This window comes from Uloborus diversus, chromosome 8 (assembly GCF_026930045.1).
Source record: "Uloborus diversus isolate 005 chromosome 8, Udiv.v.3.1, whole genome shotgun sequence".
NCBI lineage: Eukaryota > Metazoa > Arthropoda > Arachnida > Araneae > Uloboridae > Uloborus > Uloborus diversus.
In genome coordinates this window covers 157,438,794-157,454,827 of record NC_072738.1, presented here as the reverse complement: position 1 = coordinate 157,454,827, position 16,034 = coordinate 157,438,794, and the positions used below count along the sequence as shown (strand labels likewise).

General features: G+C 32.0%; 1 long non-coding RNA gene across 1 annotated transcript; it reads right to left on the bottom strand.

Moving 5' to 3' along the window:
- Positions 1-4,270: 4,270 nt before the first annotated feature.
- On the bottom strand, positions 4,271-7,623 carry LOC129228299 (uncharacterized). Its single transcript, XR_008580914.1, has 3 exons — positions 7,557-7,623; positions 6,144-6,235; positions 4,271-4,458 (listed from the first exon to the last, which is right to left on the bottom strand). It is a non-coding gene; the product is annotated as an uncharacterized LOC129228299 (long non-coding RNA).
- Positions 7,624-16,034: the final 8,411 nt, after the last annotated feature.

Sequence of the window (16,034 nt, the reverse complement as noted above, 5' to 3'; positions counted from 1 at the left end):
TACTACGAGCAAAAAATAGAATGCATAATCCCTTTCTGGTGAGAGTCACCAGCCTCCCATAAAATAGAGGGAAAGAAAGATCTTTCTTATCCAAACCTGAAACCTGAGCTCAAACGGTAAGAGAGAGAGACTTCAGACACGAGTGATGGTTAAGAGATACAGTGGTATCACTCTAGAAAACTGAGATTAGTATATGTACGTCTCTCGTTGTTGTGTGTGTGGTGTATAGTGAGATAATATTCCAAGAGAACCAATCGCGACGAAACAATGCGTCTCTTGGGCGAAACACAATCTTTTGTCGAATGTTAATAAACTCACATCTTTTCGCATTGAAAAAGGGGCTCTTTGTAGCCTCGGGACTGGCGTCTACTATGATTTGAAAATTTAAACTTCCATAGCGTTGATGGTATAATACTTTTACTATTTTTCACTGAAATATTTAAACACATAACATTAACAATTTAACTCCTAGTTTTTGATTTGCACTCGTTTTAAATAAACTCAGAAGCATCAATTATCGCCAGTCATACACTTTGTCTGATGATACACAGATCGATTCCGTATTGAAAATTCGATTATTGGACGACAGTGTCTGAGTCTTGGAATATTTTCTAAAACTTGTGCTCAAGCAATGCCTTCACTTCAAGCTATGTTTGTACTTGTGTGACTGTTTTATTTCTACGCTGCAGCAGTCTTCAATTCTATAATTTTCCAATCTTAACTCTTGATTCATTAAGACTACTGTTTCGGATATCGGAATAGTTTCTACCAATGAGCAAGACTGGGCAGCGCAAACCCTGCCTAGGTTCTTGCGGATGGCAAACAGTCAAAAACTAAAATTACAACGAAACAACCAATCATAAAATTATTACACATTATTTAGAACTTCAATGAGACATGAATAAAAATTTATGGATAAAAAAGTAGTATAAGCCATTGGAATTAATGAGAATGATTCATAACAATAATTTAAACGATCATTCAAAGTATGCTTTTGTTCATTTCTAACTAATGAGTAGTAATTTTACGACAGGAGTGCCCGGGAGAGAGGCTCATGAAATTTTTGGAGCGGTTAGTAGATCTTAGTCTCTTTTGGAAGAGGAATCCTCGTTCTTGAGAGCAGGGGGAGAGGGTCCAGAATTTTAGGAACACGCTCGAGGGGATTTGCTAACTGAACCGTTATCGCTGGTTTAAATAATTTGAACGATTGTGAAAAACTTTTTACGTGGTTAGATTAATTTGATGCACATCGTGCGTTGTAAACGATTTATTTTATTTTCTATAATATCTTGGAAAATATTCCTGTATTATTTGTATAACCAAACCCTTTCTTGCTAGATTTCTTTGTCGTAAAGTTGAAATAATCATTACTGTCATTATTAAATGTGCAACGAATAGTAGTGCAAGTCACATTGGTCATGGAGTGTGTGAGTCACATATAAAATGTCATATTATAAACTAATTACATATTTCATTGATATAAAATTGAAGTACTATCATTACAAGTTACAGCTACAACCTAGGGAAAAAAAAAATTTTTACTCAACAGAGGAAAAAACAGGGGTTTTGTACTTAGGTAATATAATGTATCATGTCCTTTTCATGTAGTGTTAGACACAACTGAGCTTTATCCATATACACAGAATATGCAATGAAATGGATGAAATTTTACGCCTAGGATATATAAATCAAAAATCAATCAAGGTAAAACAACTCAGGGGTCTGGCCAGAGGATATTTGGGTCCGTTAACGGACCCTTCACAAAAATCTGATCAACCAAAACGGACCTTTCACAAAATCCCGATCAAACAAAACGGACCTTTCACAAAATCCCGATCAAACAAAACAGACCCTTCACAAAATTCTGATAAACAAGATCGGATCTGTCACAAATTGTTTATTGAAAGAGCAAATCTGAAAGCAAAATAACGCATATTTCTGTGTATTAAACCGATAATTTTTGGAACCTTTTTTTTAAGTCAAATTAGAGGGATCAGCTTATACAAAATCGGCTAATTTTGAAAAAAAAAATAAAAAAAAAAGTCGGCACTCTTGCGATGCTCCTGCAAGCGATAAATAATTGCTACTGCCAAATAAATATAATGGTTGTTTGTTTTATCACAGCTAATTAGCAGCGGTGTTGTTGTAAACTTTTCTGAAAAGGCATTGGTAAGCACTTTTCTCCGCTCATGATTTAATAAACAATAATAATATATATCTGCGAAATGAACTTAGAACTGCAAAGGGATACTAAGGGTGAGGAAAAAATATGATCGCTTCAGATAGGGTTACCAACTTCAAAACTTTCACCACTTAGCGTCTGGCGTTGAACCTTTATAATGACTTGATTAGAAAATATTCTCATCATTTTGTCGGCTTGTCAATATTTGCGTTTTTGCGGTGCGAAGCGATGTTTAATTGTTATTTTGGGAGAAAATTATATGGGTTTTGATTTTTCGATGCTAACAAGGATGATTAACTTTAAATAAACTCTTTTAATTACCGTTTTTTTTCCTTTAGATTCGTTTTGAAAAATGCAATCTTTTAACATCCGATATGAGAATCATATTTTATTCTTTTTTCAAGCTAACTTATGAAAAGTCTCTTTATTTCAGTTAGAACTGTCATTTCAAGTTTTTAAAGCAAAATTCCATTTTCTGTTATGAGTCAAAAATTAAAATGCTGAATAGATGGTTTATTTTATTTTATTATTATTATTTTTTTTGGGGGGTCAACTGTGTTCACAGATATTGATGATATGTTATCATAGGACTCTAAAATGCAATTTTAAAATAATTTTATCAAAAATATTTCTTTTACGAGCCGTTTTTATACTTTTGATGCCTTCACTTTGAGAATTGCGATCTCTCTGCATCCGCTACGGAAATCCGATTTTTCGAATTTTTGATGATTATTACGCTTTGTTAAGAGGTAAACAATTGAAATATCTTTTTATTTTTGTTAAAATCACGGAATTTATAAGTTTTAAACGAAATTCTGTGCTTTTTAAGAGTGTCTTGGGTCAAAAAGTTGAATGCTGAACCCTATTCTGAATTTTGTTTTATTTATTTATATTTTTGTTACAATTATTTTAAATACTGTACAGAAATATATCTAGTATAATTTAACATAATTCAGAATGGTAGATAAATATTGATACTTGAAAGAACGATGCCCCCCCCCCCCCGTTTAGTTTAATTGATGCAGTTTGTGCCATCTCTAAATTATAAAATTTCGTTTTAACAAAAAAAATTTTTTTTTTTTTTGCAAAATTTTTTGATTTTTCACGAAATTAATTCATTTTTCACAAAATTATTTGATTTTTCACAAAAAACGGACCCTGTGAAAAATCCTGGACAGACCCCTGCAACTGGTAAATCTCAATTTTTTTGTCATAACAGTATTTTTATCTTCATTTTAAGATTCAGGTTTAGCTCACTAGTAGAGTAAGTTTACTTGGAACTAACCAAATATACATTTAAAAAAAATAATAGTTTAAAAACTTTAAAAATTATAATTTTGTAGCAATATGAACTAAAGTTTAAAAAATCTTTGAATGTAGAGTATGTTCAGCAGCTAGAGAATAACTGTTGAGATCACTTGATTTTTGGAAGCAGACTGATTAACGTTCTTTTGAGCAAGCCCGGATTTCTTATTGTTCTCACTTGACCATTCAACAACGCAAGTCCTTTGATTTTATTTTTCTATGCTTATAATGCAGGCATCCATGTGCCTTAGAATCAAATTATTTATCGACTTGACACGATCCTTATTATACATAAACAGTATCCAGCACATAGCATCCAACTCCTAGCATTCATTTGAAATTTAACGTCTTGAATTCAAATTATGGTAGTGATAAACGTAATTAGTAGGAACAAGAAATCCAACAAGTGGAGTCCTGTCGCAATTCCTGAGTTTGAAAAACATAATTTGAATTCAAGATCTTAAAATTCTAACTTTTTTTTTCCTTCTTGCAACACAACAAGTGTTAAAGGTAAGTAATCTCATATTGCTCTAATCTAATTATTACAGAATTTTAGAATGAATTTCTTTTTCAGCAGTTTCTGTATGCTGGTATGAAATATGAAACGATTATATCAGATTTCTTAAATTTAGCATGGTTGAAAACATGGCATGTTTATTCTTCCTTCCAGAGGATATGATTGCACTAGTGCCAAATTTTACTTAAAACTCAACTGTAGTGTGGATTGGTAGAGCGATTAGACACACACACACATACACACACAAAAATGGTTTTATGCACATATTACACCACGAAATTTAATAACAATGTTTATTCTCAAATAATAAAATGTTACAAATGCATTTGAAGGCAATTTATATTCATATTAACAATAATTATAAAGATTTTGCACAATAATTTATGGGAATGAATTCAAAGTTCCAAAAGTTTTGAGACACTCACGAAATTCTATGATTTGACTTCAACACAAGCTGTAAAAAATTAAGTAATTAAATGAGTTACTTTTATAAGTAAAAAAATCAATGAAAAATAACATTAAGTTTCATAAAAATGCTCCTGATTCTCGATTTTACAACAGAAAATATCAATTTTATTAAAAAACCACTGTTTACATAACATGATAGAGAGTTTGATTTACGGAAAAAAAATGACTATAACAAATTTTATATTGATAAAAAAATATAAATAATTTTCCAGTTTCCAAACAATACCAGGTAATCCAGAAAGTAAGTTCCATTTTTCCTTTTTGCCACAGAATAGTTGTGCTTGTTAGCTCAAACAAAAGTATTGTTTCAGCAGAGAGTCATGGACAAGCAAGGAAAGCTAATTTCAGATCTGGTCGCTGAAGTGCTTGTTTAGCGCGAGATTAAAATGTTCAAAACACTCAAAGTTGCTGCCGCATGCAAGATGTAGTCAGTCATTCCATTTTTCAATGCAAGAAACACCCGAGTTCATAAAATTCACAGAAAATTTTGGAAAGTTTATGGACACCATACAATGAGTGATGCTATGGTCGGAAGGGTGTTGAACTATAGTCAGAAGGGGAAAGTTATGACCCACCATACTTACAACCCAGATCTCACACCAAGTGACTTTCATCTTCTCAAGCATCTTAAATCCAATCCTGCAAGCAATTCTTGGACATTAGAAGAAAAAACTGACAGTCATTCATTACTGGTCATCCTTAACAATACTAAAGTCAGATCTCATGGTTGCAATAAGTACTAAAAAATTGAACTGGCAGATTAGACAGAAATGTATGTATGTTAAAAGGTTAAGGAAAATGTAATGTGTCGTATAAACATTATAATTAAGAGTCCAGAATTAAAAAAAAGGTGTGCTGCGTTAATAAGCGCACCTAGAAGACGTTTTTGAGATTATCTATAACTGTTCTTGGTAACGTTACCTAGCGCTATGGATATCGTCTATCATTGATCTAATTCCACCATTTTTCATCCATTGTAGTCGTCTTTTCGACGTGTACAAGACGACTTTCGACGAGTTAGGTACGGTTTTTAGATCAGTTATAGACGAGTGTTTGAACCAGATTCGACGACTTTTCAACGTCCATTCCACCAGTTTGTATTGTGTGGGTAGCTTATGCTGCATAAATATCAAAAAAAAAAAAAAACACATCAAATTCCAACATTTCCCTATTGTTAGTATGGAATGCAAAACATATTTTTTCAAATATAGATTATAATAAGATTAAGTTAAATATTGCCATTCTTGCTTAATACCTCAGGTCCTGCATAGTTTTTTTTAAAATTAATTAATCTTTGCACTTGAACAAAAATGCGAAAATGCCTTTTTCACTTTCACAATTGAGACAGAATTTTTCATTTTGCAAATAATGCAACTTTATCGGAAACCCTGTTGGAACTTTTGGCTGTAAGTGTATTTACGTTTGCTGATTTTTTTTCCAAATAATCTAAGATTAATTGTTTTAAACAAAAGTATTTGAAACAAAAATTTGAAAACTTCGTAAAACATTACAAAGATGCAAAATTCATTTACTAATTTTGCATTAGAAAAAAAAAAAAACAAGAGAAAATATCATATTTGATGGAAAGCAAACTGAAGTATTGTGATGGTAATTGATTAAACGCAGGTAGTCTTTCATACATTTTTTTTCCCACAACATTTTGATACTTACATTTATTTTAAGCTTTTTGCTTTCATTCTTTCCTTTTCAATATCTGTAAGAATTGAATCCCAAAGAATAAACTGTTTTGAAAATGTCAGCATCTATACATTACATTAAGGATTGAATTGATTTTATCAATTACTTCACATGCCAATTTTTAACTAAATACTGTATTAAGTACAGTACAGACTCAAAATAAGACAGTTTGCAATGTAAAGATACGTATCTAAGTATGCATTTATTTCTTTAAAAACAAATATATGTCTTTATTATCCTTACTGTAAAAATTACTTCTGTATTTTTTAAAGTGACATTTTAAAAACATTAAATGTTTCATGTGTAGTTTTTAGGGAAAAAATTTATCAATGGATATATTCAAAGAATATATTAAGATTACATGACACCAGGGTTGGCAAAAACCCGGGTTTTTTAAAAAAGCCCGTGGACCAAGGGTTTTTTTAAAATAAAACCCAAAAAAACCAACTAAGGCTGGTTTTTTTTAAAGAAATGTGCTTTTTTTTTTTTTTTTAAAGGGAAATGTGGGATACTTGTAGCATTTTGTAGCGGAAGTATATGGACAAAGTGCAAAAATTGTCTTGGGGTAAAAAAAGCTGGAAAACTAGTTAAAATTCAGCATTTTCTGAAGAAAAGTATAAAAGACGACAAAACCCCAAAAATGGTGAAGTTTCAGATTTTTTAGTTTCCATGATTACCAACAATTAAGGCAAAGTTACTACTTGAATGATAAAATCTATTGTTCATTTTTAATTACTACTTTTTTTTTTTTTTTTTGCATTTTACTTCTTTACTACTTTACTATTTCAGTTTGTTATGCAAAACTACTGTAGAACCTCAAGTAGTTTAAATCACTTTTTAATGAATTCCAGCTTAATCAAGACACTTCTTTGAATTTTATGTTGCTTTTTTTTTCTATTTCTGTGTACCGAGTAAGAAATATTAAACTTTTTCGTAAGATTTTGAAAATACGGTACATCCTAGTCTGTTTTCTGTCCGACCGTTTGTAAAACCTGTTAATTTCTAAAAAATATACCTTGTTTATTTGAGATTTGCGACGTGTTGGGTTGCAGAAGATAATTCACATGAAAGCCTTTTAGTGAGAGTAGTTTCCTCTGTACAATCTACAAATTTTGAGAAAATCAGACGTGACAGGATTTAGTCAAGATAATTTGAGTTATTTATTGACCAGTTAAAGAAAAAAGTTAAATATATATTTTTAAAATCAAAAGTGGGCTAAATAATGGGTTTTTTTAATAGGTTTTTCAAAAAAAAAAACATTGGGTCCAACCCAATTGGGTCAAATCCAGCCAACCCTGCATGACACAGAATTCCTGTTAATGGTATACAATTCATGTTTCAAGCAAAAATTTCAACATTATTCAGAAATAATTTCTTAAAAGATACAAGTTGATCATATTTTGCAATGAGATCACTGGTTTCTTGGGACAACTGACCCACATCTTCCTGTAAAAAAATAATATAAGAATGAAACATCAAACAGTTATAATGTTATCTGTTTTTCAGGGTTCATTTCTATTTAGTTCAAAGGTATAGAGATAGATACTATAGATATATACTATACATATATACTTAGTAGTATATCAGTGGCATACCTAGCATTAGTCTCACCCAGGGCAGTAATTTGTAGTGTCACTCCCCTCTCTCCCAAATTTTTAATATAGTATCATACAGTTTGCAAAAATGGTATAACAAACGTTTAAATCATGAAAATAAATAGTTAAGACAAGTTTTAATTATGAACATATTTGAAGTTAAATTTGCTCTATGCTCCTACAGATCTTGTACCCAATTTTCAAAATAAAAATGAAGGAATTTTGGAGAAGTTTTGAAGGATAAAAATAAGATTTCAAAGGACAAGATTAGTATTTCCTAATACGGTGAAAATTCTCTGGATCAATCACTTTCCATTCCTGAAAAAAGTGGTTGTTAACGGAGGTTGGTCGCTCTTAGAGATCATTTCCGAAAATACAAAAAAAAAAAAAAAAAAAAAAAACAATAGTAGCACCAACAAAAATCCTATATGTTATGCTTACAGTATATAGAGATTATTATTATAAGAATATATTTAAATAGAGAAACTAAAATATTTCATTTCTAAAATATACTTCTTTCATTATTTTTCAATTAAGGAACTGATACGCTTTAAAATGTGAGAAGAGATTTCTCTGCTTCAGATTCCTTATTTTTTTCTGAACCAACTTTTGTTTCTAGCTCAGCTTTTAGGCACAAAAATTAATTAGTAATGTCATTATCATCAATTTATCGCCTGTTCAAATGAGCTAAAAATTGATTTTGACTTTCTGAGCACTAAAATGACTTATGTTCTATTCGTAAGCAACAACTAAATTCTGAAAACAAACTTTTGAATAACTACTTGTTACAACATTTGTTGTAACATGTTTGTCTACAACATTTTTAATTCTCTAAAGAGGCACAAAAGGAATCCATTTGAGATGCCAAGTAAAGAAGATTTTAGCCGATTATTCTGATTTATTTTCATTTTCGTTCACAAGAGAAGACAGATGTGCATTCAGATTAAAATGTTTTCTTGTTTTTCTTTTATTGTCTCTCTTTTGGTTTTCTCTTACCGAAAATTCCTAGTTTTTACTGTTGAGTTTTGCAATTTGCCAGTTAGGAGAAGTTTTGACAGTCGCTCCCAGAGGGTTTTTAGAATTGAGTAGATAGGGAGGAAAATTAGTTATTAATATATGTGGTCGGTATATAGGTGGTCACTCGTAGAAAATTCATTGTATTTTATTTTTTTAACATGATCCTTAATATATTCATTTAAGTATATTTAAACATAATAAATAATAGTTAGACTAACTAATTTTCATTACTAGGCGTCAAGGGGCGGGGGGGGGGGGAGCAATACATATACAAAGTACAAGACATACAGATATTTAGTCAAAAAGTTCTCTTTTTGGGGGGGGGGGGTACCCTTTTTATAGATTTGATATTGCTCTGCCATTCCAACTTTCTTGTATTGAACAAAGAGGGAAAACTTTACGGGTTAGAAATTGGCTTACTGGGAGAAAATAAAGAGAAGTTGTTAAAGGAAAATTCTTCTCAATGGTCTGATGTTTTAAGCAAGGTTCTACAAGGTTCAGTCTTAAGGCCATTGCTGTTTATTACTTCTATTAATATTAGCAAAAGGCTTTTTGGAAACATTAATATTTTCCCGATGGTGTAAAGTTACAGCGGTTGTTGATATCAAAGAACAAGTGAAAACACTTCAAGAGGATTTAGATCAGATTTCTAAGTGGGCAGTTAGATGGGGTACGTTGTTCAATGTTGCCAATTGTTAAATGATTCATTTAGGTTGTTGAAATAAGCACACAAGCTATTATTTACAGGGATCTACCTTAAGCGAAGAAGAAACTATTGTAGATGTGGGTGTTTTAATCAGTCACGACGTAAGTCACTTTAGGACTTAAGGACAGAATTTTAGTCGGCAGTGCAGTGTAGCAAGTAACAAAGTCAGTGGAATATTGAGTTTTATCAACAGATGAAGTTTAAAAAATTCTAAAGAAGTTCTATCACCTTTGTACAGAAGTTTGGTAAGACTTCATTTGGAATATGCTGTTCAGTTTAGGTCTCGTTATCTTAAGAAAAATATCAATTTATTGGAAAAGGTTCAAAAACGGGCTAAAGTTTAGTAAACATACTTTCTGATTTTGATTATGGCTCAAATTTAGAATGCTTAATGTGTGCAGTCTTGAGCAAAGGAGAGTAAAAGGGGGACCTGATCCAGATATATAAGATTATTAAAATTGAGGGTGTTTACAAGATAAATTTTTGCACAGATGGAAAAATCAGGGATCATAGCTTTAAGCTTTCCAAATCCTAAGCTAATCTTGAAATCAGGAAAATTACTATTTCAACACGGTTGTAGGCATTTGGAACAGTTGACCAGAAGCAGCTGTTCCTTGCAATGGCGAGAATAGTTTTAAGAGAGCTCTTGATCCTCATTGGAGATTCATAAATTGACCAGGATCCATACCTGCCAACCTCCAAGAAAAAAAAATCCGGAAGATTTTTTTATTTTTATCCACAAGATTTTAACGCAAAATAAAATCAAACAGAACCCCTATCCTCTTTTTATTTAACAATATATTAGTTATAAATTTCATATCAATTGAACTTACTTTCGTTTAGTAAATATTACTTTTATTGCTTTCTTTAAAAGTTTGGAAATAACATTTGGTACTCATTTTAAAAAAAGAACAAAGCAAAAACAGCTTGAACTGAGAGAACGAGAAGATAATCGGCGCTGAAATTGAGCCCCTAGTTGGCAGGCGCGACGCTTGCTTTGATTGGATCCCGATGAAGTCATGCGCTGTATCACTCCATGACGTCATAATCTTGCCTCACTTCTTCTGCCATTCTCCTACGGCAACCTTTCCTTGGCTACTTGGCCTAAAACGTTCCACAAAAGAATCGTTAGCGCCAAAATTGGCGAGATACAATTTTTTTCCTACAAAACGTGAAAAATCCGGAAGATTTTGCTCATAACCGGAAAAACGGAAAAGGAAATAAAAATCCGTAAAACTTCCGGGAAATCCCGAAGGCTTGGCAGGTATGAGGATCAACCATGGTGCATTCAGTGAGAAGTGATAGTGGAAGTAAACAGAGCAACGTGACAATGGTGATATCATTGTCTGCTTGACGCTGGAATGATTAAAAATATGCCAATTAGATACGCCAAATGTTCATGAACTCCTAAAGTGAGAATCGCCAATAAAACGAGTAATTCATGAAAGTGGCAAATGTTGGCGTGAAACAGCAACACTCTTTGTCTACTTCCTGCATCACTTCCTCCTGAATGCACTATAGCTGGGTCCAAAGCCTGTTGCTGATCCTCTTATTTGTACTTGAATTTTAAAAACACTTTAAAAATTGATAATTTTACTCTAACAAGATTCTTAGTTTTTTTTTTTTTAAGTAGTACCAAAAACAAAAAAAAATCCTAGTGCCTTTAAGGTGAAATGCTGTAAAGTTATTTCGGGAGAAAATTATAAGGGTTTTGAACTTTTGATGCTAACAGAGGTGATTATTGAATAATAATAATAACAATAAATTGGAGAAAAATGAAAGACATACCTGCAGCTTTACTTGAACTTCACTAACTGCATACAGTTTTGGACAAAGGGATGGTACAGCTAACAAAATTTAGAAAACTATTTTAGCAAAGTGGATTATTGATAATCAATAAACTACATTAATGAACTACAGTTGGACTCCAATTATCTAAATCAATTGCAACCATATCCCCCATTAGGATAATCAAAAATTCATGAAAAAAATTTTTTTTAAAAATATATAATTTTTTTTTTTAAATCAGAAAAAGGGGTTCATTCTAAACAATTAATGTAGGTATGTTGAAAATGAGAGAGAAACACTTTTAAGGGGTTACAGTACCTCAAAAATGATGGAACGATCAAAAAATTTTTTATTGCCTATTTCAAAGTAAAACCTATTCTGAACACGGAGAAAAAGGTACATTGCTTTAGTTCAAATATTTAAAAAGTTATGAGTGGATTTAGGCCATGCTCCCTATGTGTTCTTATGCAAAGGAAAAACTTTAAACTGCTTTTTCTCGATGATGGTATTTTTGTGTTTTATGTCATTAGAATCCCTAAGGATTTTTTTCTATTAAAGATACAGCTTTAAAGTCGTACTTTTTGCAATTGCGATAACATATTTGACAAAACTGTGCATTGGATAAGCATTTTATAAATTACTCAAATGTTTAGAGCATGTTAAATCTTTAAAAACCATTTTTTTTTAAACTTTGATTTTTTACATAATTAATTACAGAAAATTTTCTAATAAACTCATAAGCAAATGAATGCACAGATTTTTAGAGATGATTATAGTGATCATTTAGCAAAAAAAAAAAAAAAAAATTCATTAGTTCAAAAATAAAAAAGCTTTAGAAATTTCAAAAAATTGAAATTTTCTTCAATTTTTTGAATTTTTAAAAAAAGTAGGCAATATTTTTAAATTTTGAAAATAAATTATTGATTAAGAAATAAGTATGCATGTTATGGTTTCAAAAAAATATAAAATTTACTTAAATTTAAAAAAAAAAATGCTTGAAAGGTACCGTGACTCCTTAAAGAAAAAGAACTTTTAATTTATCAACAAGAATGGGAACATTTTTCATGCTAACCACACCTATAACTGCTGTACATAAATAAGTGTCATTGCTTGCTGAACATCTCAATCAAAGTAAGCTGTTTGACTAACTTCGTGGAGTGAAGGAAAACAGCATGTGCAGACACAATCATTGTTTTGCAAATTGCAGTACGTTTTTGCCTTCATTTTCCCCCTCGAAATACTGGAAGCAACTCAGATAGTTGGAGTTCATTCAGATAATTGAACTTCCGAATTTAATATGAGATTTTTTAGATTCTGATTAGAAGAATCTTCATCCTCCCTCAATGCTTTTATAATTTTACTAGTGGTATCCGCACGGCTTTGCCCGTAATAGAAAAATTGAAAGGTCTTTCGGTTCACCTGTATATTTACAAATAATATATGATGAATTTTCTCGCCAATCGGCTTGAACCCATGTTACGATTCCACGTTATGATAATTTCGTATCTTGCCAATTGGCTTGTGCCCATGTTACGGTTCCACGTTATGATAATTTCGTAATTTACTCGTCCATCTTATGAAAATTTTGTTCTTAAAATTCGAATAGAAAAAGAACCACATTGAATTTTTGAAAAGTGGCTTTGAGGTGCACTCCCCCCTCTCTCCGCTATAAACTAACTTTGCGCCAAATTTCATGAAAATTGGCCAAATGGTCCAGGCGCTATGTGCATCACAGAGATCCTGACAGACATCCGGACCGAGGGACATTCAGCTTTATTATTAGTAAAGAAAGTACACAAATTATAAGCATTGAGGGAGAAAACAGCGTATGTTTATAATTTTGAGATCGGCTAATTCCATACACAATTCACACTGCATGTGAAAATTATTATGGCTTTTTAAAAATTTAGCCAGTATGACCGATTGAAGAAATGGTATTACAGTAGCCCCTCGTTATATCGCGCCTCGTTATATCGCTCATTCAGATATATCGCTCTTTTCTTCTGTCTCCCGAAACATTAAAGCATAAAATAAGAAAAAAACTTTGCTTTTAAGTTTGAAACCATTTCTGTAAACATATGGTATTGCACAGAGAAAGTCTCTTTCTTCTCTATTTTGTCAATGAACAAAAGGAAGCAATTCTTCTGAATTCGCTCGAAAAGCAGCAGCAGCAAATTCCTGTCATCCAAATGTACATACCCGCACAGTATATTTCAGTTTAAGATGGTCTGTAAACTACTTGACATCTTCTTTTGTACTGATACATTGGCTTTACAAGGAGTGAGAGACATCAAGAGAGTGTCATAGTAGCCCATGTAGAAGAGAACATACGCCCTTCTTTTAGTACAGAAAAGATTTGTACTTGGTTGCACAAACCAGGATTTGCTTCAAAGAAGGGAATAATGATCTGAACGGGCGAAATAGTTTCCTGGAAACAATCTGGTTTCTTTTACTTTTCACATCCTTTCTACAGCAAGTAAAACGGATTAGAAAACCTACTCGGAATAAGAGGGTATTGGAATGCTCATTCTTATCTCGCGGTAGCTCAGAAAGGTCGTCTTCATTCGCCATTTGATGATTTTAACTCTCTGACGGTGAAAATTTACTTAAATTTCAATCTTGTTTAAATTTCAATAGGTGTGATAGTACCCACATCGAAACCATTAGAAACTAATGTCAAAAAGAACGAATGCCAATTTACTTGTGTATTAGACATAACTATTTTTAATGCCCTCCGTTATATCGCGCTTTCGGATATATCGCTCTTTTTCTTTGTCCCCCGAAAAGCGCGATATAACGAGGGGTTACTGTATTATTTTTTTAATTCCAAAACCAGTATAAAAGAGATCAAACTATTTGAAGAGGAAAGAGTCAGCGGCAATTAGAGGAGGTGCGTTGAGCATTATTAACAACTGGTGGAACCCGCACAGCTTTGACCGTACTAGTAGAAAATTAAAAGGTTATTTGTTCGCCTGTATATTAATGGATGATGAACTTCTCACCAATTTGCTTTGTTAATTTGCCCGTCCATGTTATGGGCCCACGTTGTGATAATTTACTCTTCCATGTTATGATAATTTGCTCGATAAAATGATCTTAAAATTGGAACAGAAAAAGAACAAAATCGAATTTTCGAAAAATCGCTTTGAGTTGTTTACCGCTATGCTACGAACTAATTTTGAGGCAAATTTCATGAAAATCAGCCAAACAGTTGAGGCACTATGCACATAACAGAGATCCAGACAGATAGACTTTCAGCTTTATTATTAGTAAAGATACCACCCACCAGAGTGAATTCTGAAAGAGTAACTTCATTTGCAGAAAACTTTTGCACTAAAATGAATTCCAGGCTTAGTAACATGCTTCTTATTCTTACAATTATTGATTTTTCCCTACAAGACTTATTCCTCCATTTTATATTTGTTGACGATAAATTTTCATGATAAACACTCTTTTTGCATAAAATCATGAAATGTGGCAACAAAACATGTACATATTTGATCCTTTATTGAAAAATATTTAATACCAGCATTTCAGTATCACATTTCAAAAAATACTGTATACCGGTATTACAATAACTAGTGACACTACAGCTCACATTTTATACTAAGGTGGGGAGGTTTTTTCTTGATATCATTTCTTCAAATTTTACATTTTTTATTTTTAAAAAGTAAACATCTTGAGGTGACAGCATTACCATAAAAATTTAAAATCACAATGTCTATCAATTTCTCACCCAATAACAATACACCAAGTAAAAAACAGCATTTAAAGTTAAAATAGCCCCAAAAAAAAGCATCATTTCATTTATTTAATTAATGCAAACATAGCAGTGGCACAGCCATGGGAGGTGTTTTGGGGTTAAAACCCCTCCCAGAACACAAGCACATTCATTTCCTCCGTTAAAATCAAGGGAAAAAAGCAGAGAATTTGAGGTTTTCCAAGCGGAATAGGTTTCAACAAAATATCTTACTGCTTTTGATGATCGGGAAGCAGTCAGAAATCACTTCTCAGTTCTTAAATATAAAAGCTATATTTCATGATGAGCACCCCACGTCCCCACTGGTATAAGATAACTAAATTGGTGTCAATAAAGCTCTACAGGGTATCCTGGTCCCTCAGCACTTCCATCACAGCTCAAATCCTTTTTAGGGAAATCTAGAGAGAGGAAGCCGCACCCCCAGATTTTCTGAGGCGCTTTACCAATTCTCATCGAAAGATCGAAACCATTATTAGCTAGCATTTGACATTCATAAAGACATGAATGTACTGAGGAGGAGGTTTTAAATGTTCCCGCGAAAAAAACACAAACGATTAATATAAGATTAAAGTAAAACAAATGATAAATATTCCATGCTTTTTCCCACTTTCTTATTTTTATAGTAATATCAATACGAATTTTTGTTTTTAAGCAAGTACTTTGGATGAATAATTACTAATCTATAGAAACTCTTTGATAATGAATAATTACGCATTGTAAATGAATGGGAAAGAAAGCAACAATTTTCGATTTTGAAAATTCCTCCCAGAAAAATTTCCTGGCTGCGCCACTGAAACATAGCATTATTTGTAATCACAAGGATCAATTCAATGTACATAAATGAGTTTTATTAAAGAACTGCACAGCTTTGCCTGTAGTAAAGTATTAAAAGGTCATTTGGTTCACCTGTATATTTATAGTCAATGTCTACTGTGCGTTAAGTATATATACATATATATTTAAAGATCTCTTCATACTTTTGGCATATTTGAAAACCT